Genomic DNA, 12,982 nt, shown 5'->3' with positions numbered 1-12,982 from the left:
GGGGAACCAAAGCACCAGGAAGGGGCCCATAGAATCTACACTCACTGACTCTAGAAGCCGGTGCTGCCTAATAGGTCTGTTTTAGCTGAAAAGACTTGCCAGCAAGGCGGGCTGCCCCCAAGCCAGGTCCTATCAGCTGCTTCAGAGCCTGTGAGTGCCTGCTGACCCCGGCATTGTGGAAACAACCCCAGACCAGAAATCAGCAGACCTGGATTCAAAGTCTCCTTTCATCTCATCCTGGTTTTGGACAAATTACCAGATCTATCCTCAGTTTCTTCATCTCTACAGTGAGACCCTTAATACTGGCTTAGTTTGTCACACAAGTTAGTTGTGAGGATCCCATGAAACAGCATATTTCAAAACACTGTAAACCATGGAGCAATAATTACTATTTGTTATTGCTAATTAGTGTAGAATCATAGAACAGAGGCAGCTTCAGATTGGAAGAAAATTAATAGATCCAATCTTCTTCCTTAAATAGGAATCCTTTCTTGCTAATGAAAGGAGAAATCACCAGCTGATTCTCTCCTGTAACCTCTGGGAAAAAAAGAATAAAAGAATGGATGGATGAATGAACATCTGTTGAGCCTAGTTACTGTGTTAGGTGTTTTTGCATATATTCCACAGATGCTCACGAGAGTGGAAGCACACAGATACCCTGGGTGGATGCTGTGATGTACCATCCCCTTTAGGAGCGAAGGACTCACTCTTCTAGCTACCAGGAGTGCTGCTGGCAGAAAGCGCTCAATTATTGCTTGTTTTGGGAGATTATTTAGGCTCAAGAGAGTTGCTTCCCCACAGGCTGCACCAACAACTCCTCAACACAAGGGTATCAAAGGCCCAACTCTCTTCTCCAACTCAAGACGGCTCTGAAGAATTATCCCATCTGTGTTTTCCACTGAGGCGGCATCAAAGCTCTACTTGTCCCACTGCTCAGTACTGCTTCCCTTCTGTCCCTTCTCTAGGGATTCATCCCAAGAGCATTCCCTAATAACCACCTGCTTGATAATCTCCACCTCAGAGCCTGCTTCACAGAGAACCCATGCTCATTTCTTACGCTTTGAGCCTGTGTTACTGACTACGCACATTCAGTGAACAGCCTCGGGATCAGAGATTATCAGAGACTCATAGTGAAATGGAGACTATTCTTTCAAAGCTGAAAGAAAACTTGGGGATGATTTCACCCAACCACTTCATTTCATAGAAAAGATTGAGTTTACATACTCTGACTTAGGTCACCTTGCTAGTTAATGACAGAGACAAAACTAAACCCCAGCTCTCCCTCCTAATGATATGGTATTTTTTTTCTACTGCACAAGGACACTGCCCTCAAAAGAGAAAAGGCTTAGCATTACACCTGAGGATGAATGTAGCACTCGACATTAACTTACAAAATTGAAGAACAAAGCATTTAGGAACAAATCCACCTGTCATAGTTTTTGGTATGTTTTAAAAAACAGATATAGTAACATGTTAAAATATTACTGGTTTCTTGTTCTTTTGTAAGATAGATAACCAGGTACATCAGTTTGGTTGGGCCAGCCGCCATTGTTGATGTATTTGGGTTGGGAGGTAACCCAGGACAGATTCAGCAGGCTCTGTTCTGAGATCTCATAGGGCCCGCTATGGGTAAACATAAATTTTAAGGTGTCTAAAATCATTTATGTGATTTATTATCCTTCTGTAAGGCAAAATGATTATAACGTAGGCTCTGGGTTAAGACACAGAGCAGGCCTGGAGAACGAACAATGAGAGCTCCAAGAGAGAGCTAAGAAAAGTGGGGACACCTATGGTTCTTCTGAGCTTGTAAATAGGGCATGGCAACTTTTCTTTCTGTAATAGATATTACAGTCTCTCTTCTGTATACCCAGAATACCCTGTACGGTCTTGATAATGTACTGACCACACTGGATTATGATGATTCCTTATGGCCCTATCTCCCCCACTAAACGGAGTTCTTTAGAGTCAAACACCATGCTTCCTCACCTGAGTACTGAATGAGATGTTGGCCAAATGTATGGGTAGTTAAATGAATGAATAATGTTATTTATGGTCTCCTCATTCTTTCCTCAAAATATCTTGCCCATAAAAGCCATTTAGGGTCCGAGGATTTTATGAGTGTTGAAACAGAGAGGGACTTTGAGAATTATCTTGTGTTATCCCAATATGTTTTACATATTAGGAAAGGAAGCCAGAGGGCTGAAGACGTGGAAAGACTATGACTTAATGCTATCAAAAGAATCATATTCTGTTAGGGTTAAATGTTTAAAAAGAGTAAATAGGACCTACATTTTAATAGTCCACATTTTTGTCACATTCCCTAGATAAAGATTTCCAGTTCTTTCTTCTTATGTTTTAAATCTCCCCAGTGAAACCCACAATATATCTTATGGTCTAAACCTCATGATAAAACAAGAGAAACAGGGCCCAAAGTTACATTCATAGACTAGGGTCTTCTGCCATTGATCCTTCTGCTTGTGTGAGATGGAATGGAGCGCAGCTGGAATGCCTACCTTGGTCTTATTAAACAGGGAGCTAATCTGATCAGAGGTTTGACTTAACTGAGGCTGACTACATTTCCTCAGGGTTTTTGCTGTCCCTGAGGAGGAGGGGAGTCAGGAAGCAAATCAGAAATATAAGTGCTTTCACTGAGGCATGCCTGGATTTGCAATTCAATTCAGCAAAGAGAAGAAAAACAAAAACAAAAACAAAGATGGAATAGACTACAGGGTTGAGGCTGAATGCCACAGGGTCACTGGGCTCCTTAGCAGCAGTGACTGTTCAGAAGGTAGGGAGTCATGGACCTAGGGCAGGGTAAGAAGCACCAAATGTATTCTGTCTCTCTGGAGAGAGAAGTGGCTCCTGGAAAATGGTCTAAGATTGCATCACTGGTTTGATTAGCAGAAGGAGCTGGACTGAGACTAGCCGGGGTAATCCTATGCGCTGAGATTGTCTCAAACACCTCCAGCTTCTACTGTTGTTATCACTGGGGATTATCAAAGCCAAGCCAGGTGGAACTGGATAATCACAGAAATATTATCAGTCTGTTGTCTTTTGGGTTTGATTTTGTACTGTTACCAGGTTCCAGAAATGTGCTTTGCATGAAAGTATTTTTTATTGCTAGCATTAATAATGTACTTTTGAGGAGCTCAAAAGATAGTGCCAGCAAAAAAATGGCATCAGGTCCCTGACAGTAAAGCTCAGAATACAGGTAGGCTTCCAAAAGACTAGAGGTCAGGCACCCCAGGAGCGGGGGAGCCCTCAGCAGTAGAAAATGTGGAATTAAGAAACTGCAAGATGAGAAGAAAGTAGTTGAGTGGCAAGAAGCCTTCTTTTGCATTAATTTAATTTGAGAAACAATTTACGGGTATTTATCCAAATTGCCATTTGATAAAGAATTAAGTGGCATAACTTTACTACCTGATTATTAAATGCAAGAGCTGAAACATTTTCTACACCAGACCAAATGCTTGTCTGATCATAAAACTGGAGGGACCAGTATTAAAATTCTTCCCCCTGGGATATCCTAGAGCTGTGAGGTATACCTTCCATGTATCCACCCAATGGAGACAAAATGGCACAAACTGTAATAAACTCACTTTGTTTAGGCAAAATAGGATACCAGAAGTATCCGGAATATCCACCAAAAGACCACAAATCAAGTATAATAAACTTAATTATGCTTAACATTTGAGTAACCCTTTACATTCAAAATGCTTTTGTGGCCCTATGAGTTTCTTGCAGTTACTGCAACAAGTATGACAGCATTATTATATTCGTTTTTCCACCATATCTCTTTCCCTACTGTCACATTAATAAATGGCAAAAGCTACGTAGGTAAGTGTAGGGTCCAGATTTGTTCATTAGTTTGAGGGCATTCATTTCTTTAGAACCCAAAGCCCAGAATTTAATTTTAGACATGTGCTTTTTGAAACCAAACCACGCTCTATGCGCAGTAGAGAATCTGTCCACCAGGACAGTTCATCCTGGGGAATGAGGGCTCTCAGGACATCTGCCCCTGTCACCACTGATCAATTCAGGCAAATCACTGCAACTAAATACAGCCAAAGAAGCCAAAGAGGACCATTAGTGTTCCAGTCCAGGAGTTACAATACAACCAGCAGATAATTCATACCATGTTGAATCAGCCAAAATAGAGCACACTACACTTCATCATCGTGGGCTTTTGCACAATCAAATGACAGGTCCTGAAGCAAAGCCAAAGAGGCATAAAGAGGAGATAAAAAGCTGCCCTTACCCCCCTACTATTTCATGAGACCTACATAGAAATGATTTCTAGAAAAATCAGTTTAAAGAGTCATCAGCCTCAAGACACTTGATATGACTCCTGTTGTCTTTAGAAATATTTCTATAACTCTTCTGTAAGACAACTTTCCTTAGATCTTTGGCACAAGAAAAAAAAAGTTTAAGAATGTAGGTCAAATATATCTAATATTGGTTATATCTGGAGAATAAAGTAGTGGGAGCACTTTTCCTATGGTTCATAATGTTTCAATTTTAAAATACTATGTATTAACCAGAAAATATCAATAAAGACAGAGAGAGACAGAGAGACACACAAACACAGAGATGGACCGACCACATAGGCTCAAGGCCAATGCTATCACTAGGACAATGCTGTGAAAGAACCCAAACTCAAAGTCAGAGAGATAATTTGGTTTGTCAAAAGTCACACAGCTAGTTTGCAGCAAAACTAGCTTATTGAGTTGACCCAAACTATTGAAGTTTTCCTCTTAGTGTCCCTGTGGTTAAAGAATGGCAGATAACTCTAAAGACACTTCTGATTGTGATAACCCATGGTTCTAGCAAGTGGAAGGTAATTTGAAAATATCATCTCCAAAAGGGTGGTCATATTATCTCAAATAAGAAATGTTTGTGAGTGACAGGGATTACTATTAATAATTATTCCTAGGTACCAAGTATAAACCAGAACCCCCTAGGCATACTGGGTTGTATGGTGATCCTGTCCTTAATAGATGATCCATTTGCAGACCTTCATTAGGATTTCAAAACGTATATGTCTAGCTGCCAATATTTTGGAGGGCAAGAGGTGAAACAAAAGGAAATAAACTTTAGTCTGTTAGTACCTTTCCAACACTTTTGGAAACGTATGAAATAGGGGACAAAACCTGAGCAGTTCGCAGTCTATCTGTTAACTAACTAATGGAGGTCAGAATTAGACTAAAACATTAACGAATTCTAGACTAGGACTATATGCACTAAGGTGTGAAGAAGTAAAAACAGTGATGGGGGAAGATTCTGGGTGGAAGAAAGAGGGATAGAAGACTGATGATCAATAGGGAGTCTAGTCACATGATCCCCTCAAAGGTAGTATTTGTAACAAGATCGCAAAAATAATTGCTCAGGCAACAGAGTAAGTGGATGACATTGATAAAATATTATCAAAGCAAACATCACTCCTCACTGTGACAGGGGAAGTGCTGAAATGTAAGGATGCAGGCAGATATCACTTTCGTATGTCCTGGCTTACAGACTGTTAAATTCCCAGCCATGATAATACATATTCATGGGAGGTTGGAAGTTAAATAAATATAATTTGAGCAAGCCAATTCTCTGTGGTATGCTTTCTGTAAGGGATAAAAAGCTAACTGGAATGATTAGTCATTGTAGAAATAAGGCATTGATCATGTAATAATAATAAGACTTAGCTTCCAAACAGCATGAAGCACTATTCAAAAGCAATCAAAGATACCATGTCATTTCATCCTCTTAGCAGACTTGAGAGGCAGGAATTACATTGTTGTCTCAATTTTATAAGCGAGATGATACCCCAGGGCAATTAAATAACCGTGCTGATTGTTTTACCTTTACTGGTGAAACTAGAACTAGAACCCACTTCTCCTGAGCTCCTGTTCACCTCACAATCCAATTCATTGTACTTGATGCTTGAAAAAGAAGTGACCTCAAGAAGGCTGTGGGTTTAGTGACTTCTGACCATCCCTTTTGTCCCAAGTCCATCTTTTTGGTTTTCATATCCTCTAGGGATAATCCATCTCACTCAGCCCCTTACCATTCACCATCTGACCTGCCATGCTCTCTGAAAATTGCAACTGTGTTTTACCTTTGGAGTAACCAAATTCAATTATAGTTTGTGCCTTTGTGTTTCCTCAGCCTTTTTTCCTACACAAATTGATGGTGACAGCAGCGATACCAATTCAATTACATACCATCTTCTGGTTCCCAGTAATGATTCTGAGTAGGTCAACAGAGACCAGCTAGGAACAGGAATGACCGTGAATTAAAAGGAAGGATAAAGAGTGAAAGCCTGAATTAGAAACCCATTTTCACTTACTGGGAAAATTGAAGCCAGCTTCCCTCAAAGAATAAGCAGGGTAAATCATGGAAAGAGAAAGGAAAGAGTAGTTTGGTCAATTTACATAAGAGGATTTCTGGAAAGGATTAAGGAGCTTTTACAATTGTCTTGCCCTTGTGAGCAAAACCTAAGGGGTACCAAATAAAATAATATCCTATCGAACAACTGGGAGTTGTAACAAACATGTTATGAATGAGTCGATTATTTTTGGCATTTTAATTCTCTGAAAACTATTTGGGAACCGAGTTCTCACCATGTAGCAGGTCTTTCTAGAATTGAGTGGAGCTACTGCCAGGAACAGATTAACAATGTCCCTGCCCCCAGGGTGATTACATTCCAATGGACACAGATGGTTGATGTAAGTACTCTGAAGAAAAAACAAAGAAAGGTAAAGGAGCAGATAGTCACATGACAGAGACAAGCTAATTTGGTAAAGGGGTTAAAGGAGGGCCTCTCCAGGTGGTGACATTGGAAAAATAAATGAATTGAGAGCCAAACATGTGACACACACCACCAGATTCTTTGAGGGCCAAAGAGTAATGCCATTTAATTGTTTAACCTTTGTGTGTTTCACTAGCACAGACTTTAAAGGTTACTATTTTTATGACTATAATCCACCCTAAAAATGACCACAAGTGCCCAAACAAGAAATTGTTGTCTTTCAAAAGCTAAACTGAACCCTCCACAAAGATGGAGGCAATTTATCAAATGGAGTGATTTTTTTTTTTTTTCCTCTTGTGACTGTTTTTTAGAAACCAAGTCCTAAATAGTCTCCCTTGCCCTAGTGGATGTACCTGATTGTCTACTCTTGGACAGCTACTTCCCTTTTTGTGTTCACAGACTATTTTTTTTTTTTAAGATTATTTATTTATTTATTTGACAGACAGAGATCACAAGTAGGCAGAGAGGCAGGCAGAGAGAGAGAGAGGAGGAAGCAGGCTCCTTGCTGAGCAGAGAGCCCAATGTGGGACTCGATCCCAGGACCCTGAGATCATGACCCGAGCTGAAGGCAGCGGCTTAACCCACTGAGCCACCCAGGCGCCCTCACAGACTATTTTTTATGAGTCTCCACATTGTTTATATAGGGAAAAAATAGCTCATAATCAATAATCTGTTCTGTCATTTTTTACTAAATCAGAGTTTTGATTTGCACATAATAAATCAGCTCATACTTCCATTTTATGTCAATTCAACAAATATCTGTGATATAAATACTATTAGCAGGATAATGAGATAAGCACAAAATGGGAGAAAAAAATGAATAAAACACTATCTTTGCTCTTAGACAACATACAACGTAGTCTAGTAGACAAGTACACAAATAGCTATAATAGGAAGAATTATGTTCCCCAAATAATATATTTTTTTTGAAGTTGAGAGAAGTGCAGATGAGGAATATAAATGGTTTCACAGAGGAGGAAAGACCAGATGAGCCTTGAGAGCGGGTTAGGATTTCAAACTGTGAAAGGAGAACCAGAGCAAAGCAGCACCATAAATATATTAATGAAGGCAGAAAGAGGCCGGGCATGTTCCAAGAAGGACAAATACTCCAGTCTGGTGGACATGAAGGTCATTAGGAGTAAATTTGTGTTAAGTAGATTAAATAGTGATAATGGGCTAGGACATTATTAAAAGCTTAGGATGCTGAAAGACAATGGGAGCCTCCAACGAGTTGGAAGTGGGAAATGTCTCTAGGTGGATCTGGTACAGATTGGGAAGAAAGAGACATAAGATGGGAAACTGGTGAGGAATGTACTTCTAAGGTGCAGATGAGAGGTGGTACAAGTCTGAAGTAGAGTGAGGGCACTAAGAACAATACTTTTTTGAAGAGAAACATAAACTTGTGATTGTACAATTGATGGGTCTTGGCAACTGATTAGATGTGAGGCAAGACTGAGAAGATATAAAAGGTAACTGAGAAGGGGCACCTGGCTGGCTCAGTAGAACACGTGACATCTTGATCTCAGGGTTGTGAGCTCAAGCCCCATGTAGGGCACTGAGTTTACTTAAAGAGATAACTGAGAAAATAATGTCCCCTTTGGGGGAAAGATATTAAGAGGAAGAGTTTCAATTTTTGAATATTGAGGTATTTCCAGACCATGCAGTTGAAGAGAAGCAGGTGAAAATCTGGGATTGAATCTTCAGGGAGATTTGGTAGAAAAAATCATTTTAGATGTGAGAGTTGTGGCCATGGGAGGGAACCAGGATATTGGAGGTAAAAACTGTAGAGAGCAAAGTGTCTGATCTTCAGGAAGTATTTTTTTGTTAGGCACAGCAGGATAAAAACCAGAGAAGGGAAGAAATAAGAAGTCATTAAAGGTAGGATAGCAACTTAATTATAGAAACCCAAGGAAATGACAATTTCAAGGAAAAAAATTATAGTCAATAGTACCAGATGTGATTTTGAGATCAGGGAGGCATGGAACCACAGGATTTACTACTCTGTGATGGAGGAAAACTTGTCTGAAGTAGGGTAAGTGTAAGCACATGTATCCACAAAGGTAAAGGAAGGAGAGAGCTTCTGTAAAAAGTAAAAGGGTAAAAATTCTTAATGCAGCCCTAGAGGAAAGGAATAAAATAACATTTATCCCATGTTTACTTTGGCCCAACTCTATGCAGGACACATTTATGTTTAATTATTTAGTTCCCACATCAACACTGTGAAAAAGGTATTATTATTATTTTCCATTCATGACAAAAATCTAGGGTGCAAGGAGGTTAAATAAGTTGCCCTAGGACATACATCTAGGTCCACAACAGGCCTGAAATTCTAGCCCCTATGAAGATTGGGCTCAAGGCCATCCCTTCTCTATGACGCCATGACACCACGGTGAGGCAGGAGACCTAAAACCAGGTTCACTATTTCCACAGGCAAGAAGACAAGCCCTTCCTCCTGAGAAACAGGAACAATAGAGGAGGGTGATAAAATACATATTAAAGAGGAAGTCATCCACTGCAAGTGACCCATTAGAAAACAGAAGAAAAATTAATTTGACATTTGCAAAGTGCAGGAGGCAAGAGATTCTATGATGGTAGCAGTTGCATAACCGAAACAACTTACTGTTGAGTCCATGGTCAAAGGAACGAAACTGATACAAAGTGAAGGTCAAGCAAAGCTATATTTCCTGCCAAGCATCGAGAATCAAACTGACCCGCCAGGGCAGTCTCTTACAAAGAGGCGACCCCTCCCTGCCTTACAGACTAACTTTTATAGAGCAAAAGCCGTGTGGTTGGGACTGGCCACACACAGGTGGCCAATGAGATTGTAACACACAGAGAAAGCTGCACAGTCATGCTAGGTCCCACACGGGTGGCCAGTTGAATTACAATTCACGCCACAGTAGCTAATTGAACTATCACCTTGGTCAGAATTAGCGCCCAAATGGTGCCCAAAGGGCGGAGCCCATACTCCTTGGTAGCTAGGGAGAGAGTATGTATACTCCACTGATTGGAGCATCCTCCACCTGACCTGACCTGACTCATCCCTGCATTGGGACCGTTATCTCCACCTGACCTGACCCACCCTTGCATTTGGGCTTTGTTACCTGGGACTGGCTTCCCAGACTTGCTTTTAAGTAAGTTCCCCTGGGGGGGGGGGGCAGGGTCAGTTTAAGTTTTACTGCATAAACAAAATCACTGTTTAACTAGATGGAATCACTCTGGCTAAATAGACCCTTACACTACCATGTGTTATAGGCTGGAAAAGGAGCTAGAAGCTAGAGCAGCCTTGGAGGAAGAGGAGTGGAGAGCCTGCAGACCATGCGAATGAAACAGAAGGAAAAGAAAGACGCAAAGTTGTAATCACATTAGGGATTTTGAGCTCAAGATCAGGAGTGTGGGGCCATTTTTAGTGAGGTAGCAAGAATTGAAAAAAATTACAGGCAGGCACCAGGGTATTTAGTACAAAGCCTCAACCACAATGGCTGAATCTTTTTTTTTTTTTTAAAGATTTTATTTATTCATTTGACAGAGAGAGATCACAAGTAGATGGAGAGGCAGAGAGAGAGAGAGAAGGAAGCAGGCTCCCTGCTGAGCAGAGCGCCCGATGCTCGATCCCAGGACCCTGAGATCATGACCTGAGCCAAAGGCAGTGGCTTAACCCACTGAGCCACCCAGGTGCCCACAATGGCTGAATCTTATAGAGGACTAAATCACAAGAAATGTCGAGTCAAAAAAAACATGAATAAGTAAGTAAATGACAACTGTAATTCACACATTGAATACAGAGGTGGAAGTTTTCCAGAATATGAGATTTCTATAACAAGGAAAGAAAGAAGGTAGGCAGCATGATCAAATGGAAGAAACTTAATGAAGACGTCACCATGGGAGAGTGGACTAAAAGTAACCACAGGGAAGCAAGGACATACTGACCTCTTCTCTGGTGATGAGATGCACCTGGCTGCATTAGGATACAAATGATATCCCTGAAGAAAATGCCAAAAGATTGGCCGAATCTCTGTGGGCAGGTTTGAAGACAAAGGGAATTTATCTACAATCAAAGGACACAGGAAAGGAACTTGTCTAGGGATGGATAGAACCTAAGGGGGCCTTTTAAATGCAACAGGTCAACTAAATAGGGTTGCAGGTATTAGGGAGGAGAATTCACACATAGGGTTAGGTCCCGAACAAACATTAGAGGAGCAGAGTCAGAAAGTAAGCTAGAGGGACTTAGCAGTAGAGCTGGATAAGCCCAAGTAATTGATTTATGTAGGCAATTGTGGAATTAAAGAACTCCAGTTTTCTCAAAGATATATTTATTTGTGAGAAAGATAGATTGAAAGAAAGAGAGAACACACAAGCAAGGGGAGAGGGAGGCAGAAGGAGAAGCAGGCAGTGGGAGAAGCAGACTCCTGACTGAGCAGGAATTCTGATGCAGAACTCCGTCCCAGGATCCAGGGATCACGACCTGAGCCAAAGGCAGCTGCTTAATGACTGAACCACCCAGGCATCCTGGGCCAATTTTCTTTCTTTTAAAAAAAAAATATTTATTTTTATTTATTTACTAATTAATTATTTTTATATTAACATATAATGTATTATTGGTCCCAGGGGTACAGGTCTGTAGATCATCAGGTTTATACATTTCATAGCACTCATCATAGCACATACCTTCCCCAATGTCCATCATCCAGCCACCCTTTCCCTCCCTCCCATCTCCCAGCAACCCTCAGTTTGTTTCATGAGATTAGGAGTCTCGGTTTGTCTCCCTCCTGGTCCCATCTTGTTTCATTTTTTCCCTCCCTACCTCTCATAACCCTCTGGCCCTGCCTCTCAAATTTCTCATATCAGAGAGATCATATGATAATGATCTTTCTCTAATTGACTTATTTCACATAGCATTAATACTCTCTAGTTTCATCCACATCATTGCAAATGGCAAGATTTGGCGGGTTTTGATGGTTGCATAGTATTCCATTGTATACCACCTCTTCTTTATCCATTTGTTGGTGGATGCCTAGGCTCTTTCCATAGTTTGCCTATTGTGGATATTGCTGCTATAAACATCTGGGTGCATGTCCTCCTTCGAATCACTACATTTGTATCTTTAGGGTAACTACCTAGTAGTGCAATTGCTGGGTTGTAGGGTAGCTCTATTTTCAACTTTTTGAGGAACTTCCATGCATGTTTTCCAGACTGGCTGCACCAGCTTGCATTCCCACCAAAAGTGTAAGAGGGTTCCCCTTTCTCTGCATCCTAACCAATATCTGTTGTTTCCTGACTTGTTAATTTTAGCCATTCTGACTGGTGTGAGGTGGTATCTCACTGTGGTTTTGATTTGTATTTCCCTGATGGTGAGTAATGTTGAGCACTTTTTTATGTGGTTTTTTGGCCATTTGGCTGTCTTCTTTGCAGAAATGTCTGTTCATGTCTTCTGCCCATTTCTTGATTGGATTATTTGTTCTTTGAGTGTTGATTTTGGTAAGTTCTTTATAGATTTTGGATACTAGCCCTTTATCTGATACATCATTTGCGAACATCTTCTCCCATTCTGTCAGTTGTCTTTTAGTTTTTTTGACTGTTTCCTTTGCTGTGCAAACACTTTTGATCTTGATGAAGTCCTAATAGTTCATTTTTGCCCTTGCTTCCCTTGCTTTTCTGTCCCAGGTTTGTTTTGTTTTGTTTTGTTTAATTTGACACAGAGAGAGAGCACAGGCAGGCAGAGTGGCAGGCAGAGGGAGAGGGAGAAGCAGGCTCCCCATTGAGCAAGGAGCCCAATGCAGGACTTGATTGCATGACCCTGGGATCATGATCTGAGCTGAAGGCAGATGCTTAACTGACTGAGCTACCCAGGCATCCCCTGCTCCAGTTTTCTAATAGAAGTGGCAAAGCAATAGAGGAAGGAGAACTTGGTGCTTTACAAACTTTCCTCTCTAAGCCCTTTATCATACTGATAAGGATCCATACTTCCTGCTGGGAAATAAAGAAGGGCTAAAGGAACTGTGTGAAGAGAACCACATGTTGTTCGATGTCTCAGTGGTTAGGTTCACAGAAATGACAATTGTTCAGGACTTCAGCTAGTATCTCTTTCCAAAGATGTCACTATTACTGTTTTTCTTTAGTGAACTTATCACGCCTAGCATTTTATTTATTTATTTATTTATTTATTTATTTATTTATTCTCTATGT

The 12,982-nt window shown here is 40.7% G+C and overlaps 1 long non-coding RNA gene across 1 annotated transcript in view; it reads right to left on the bottom strand.

Annotated features, from left to right (window-relative positions):
* The window catches only part of LOC309870858, a 390,860-nt gene that overhangs the window by 171,526 nt on the left and 206,352 nt on the right, over positions 1-12,982 (bottom strand). The window lies entirely within an intron of this gene.

Source organism: Mustela nivalis (genome assembly GCF_964662115.1).
Source record: "Mustela nivalis genome assembly, chromosome: 1".
NCBI lineage: Eukaryota > Metazoa > Chordata > Mammalia > Carnivora > Mustelidae > Mustela > Mustela nivalis.
Note: the sequence above shows the minus strand (reverse complement) of the source record. Positions and strands in the feature narration are given on the sequence as shown.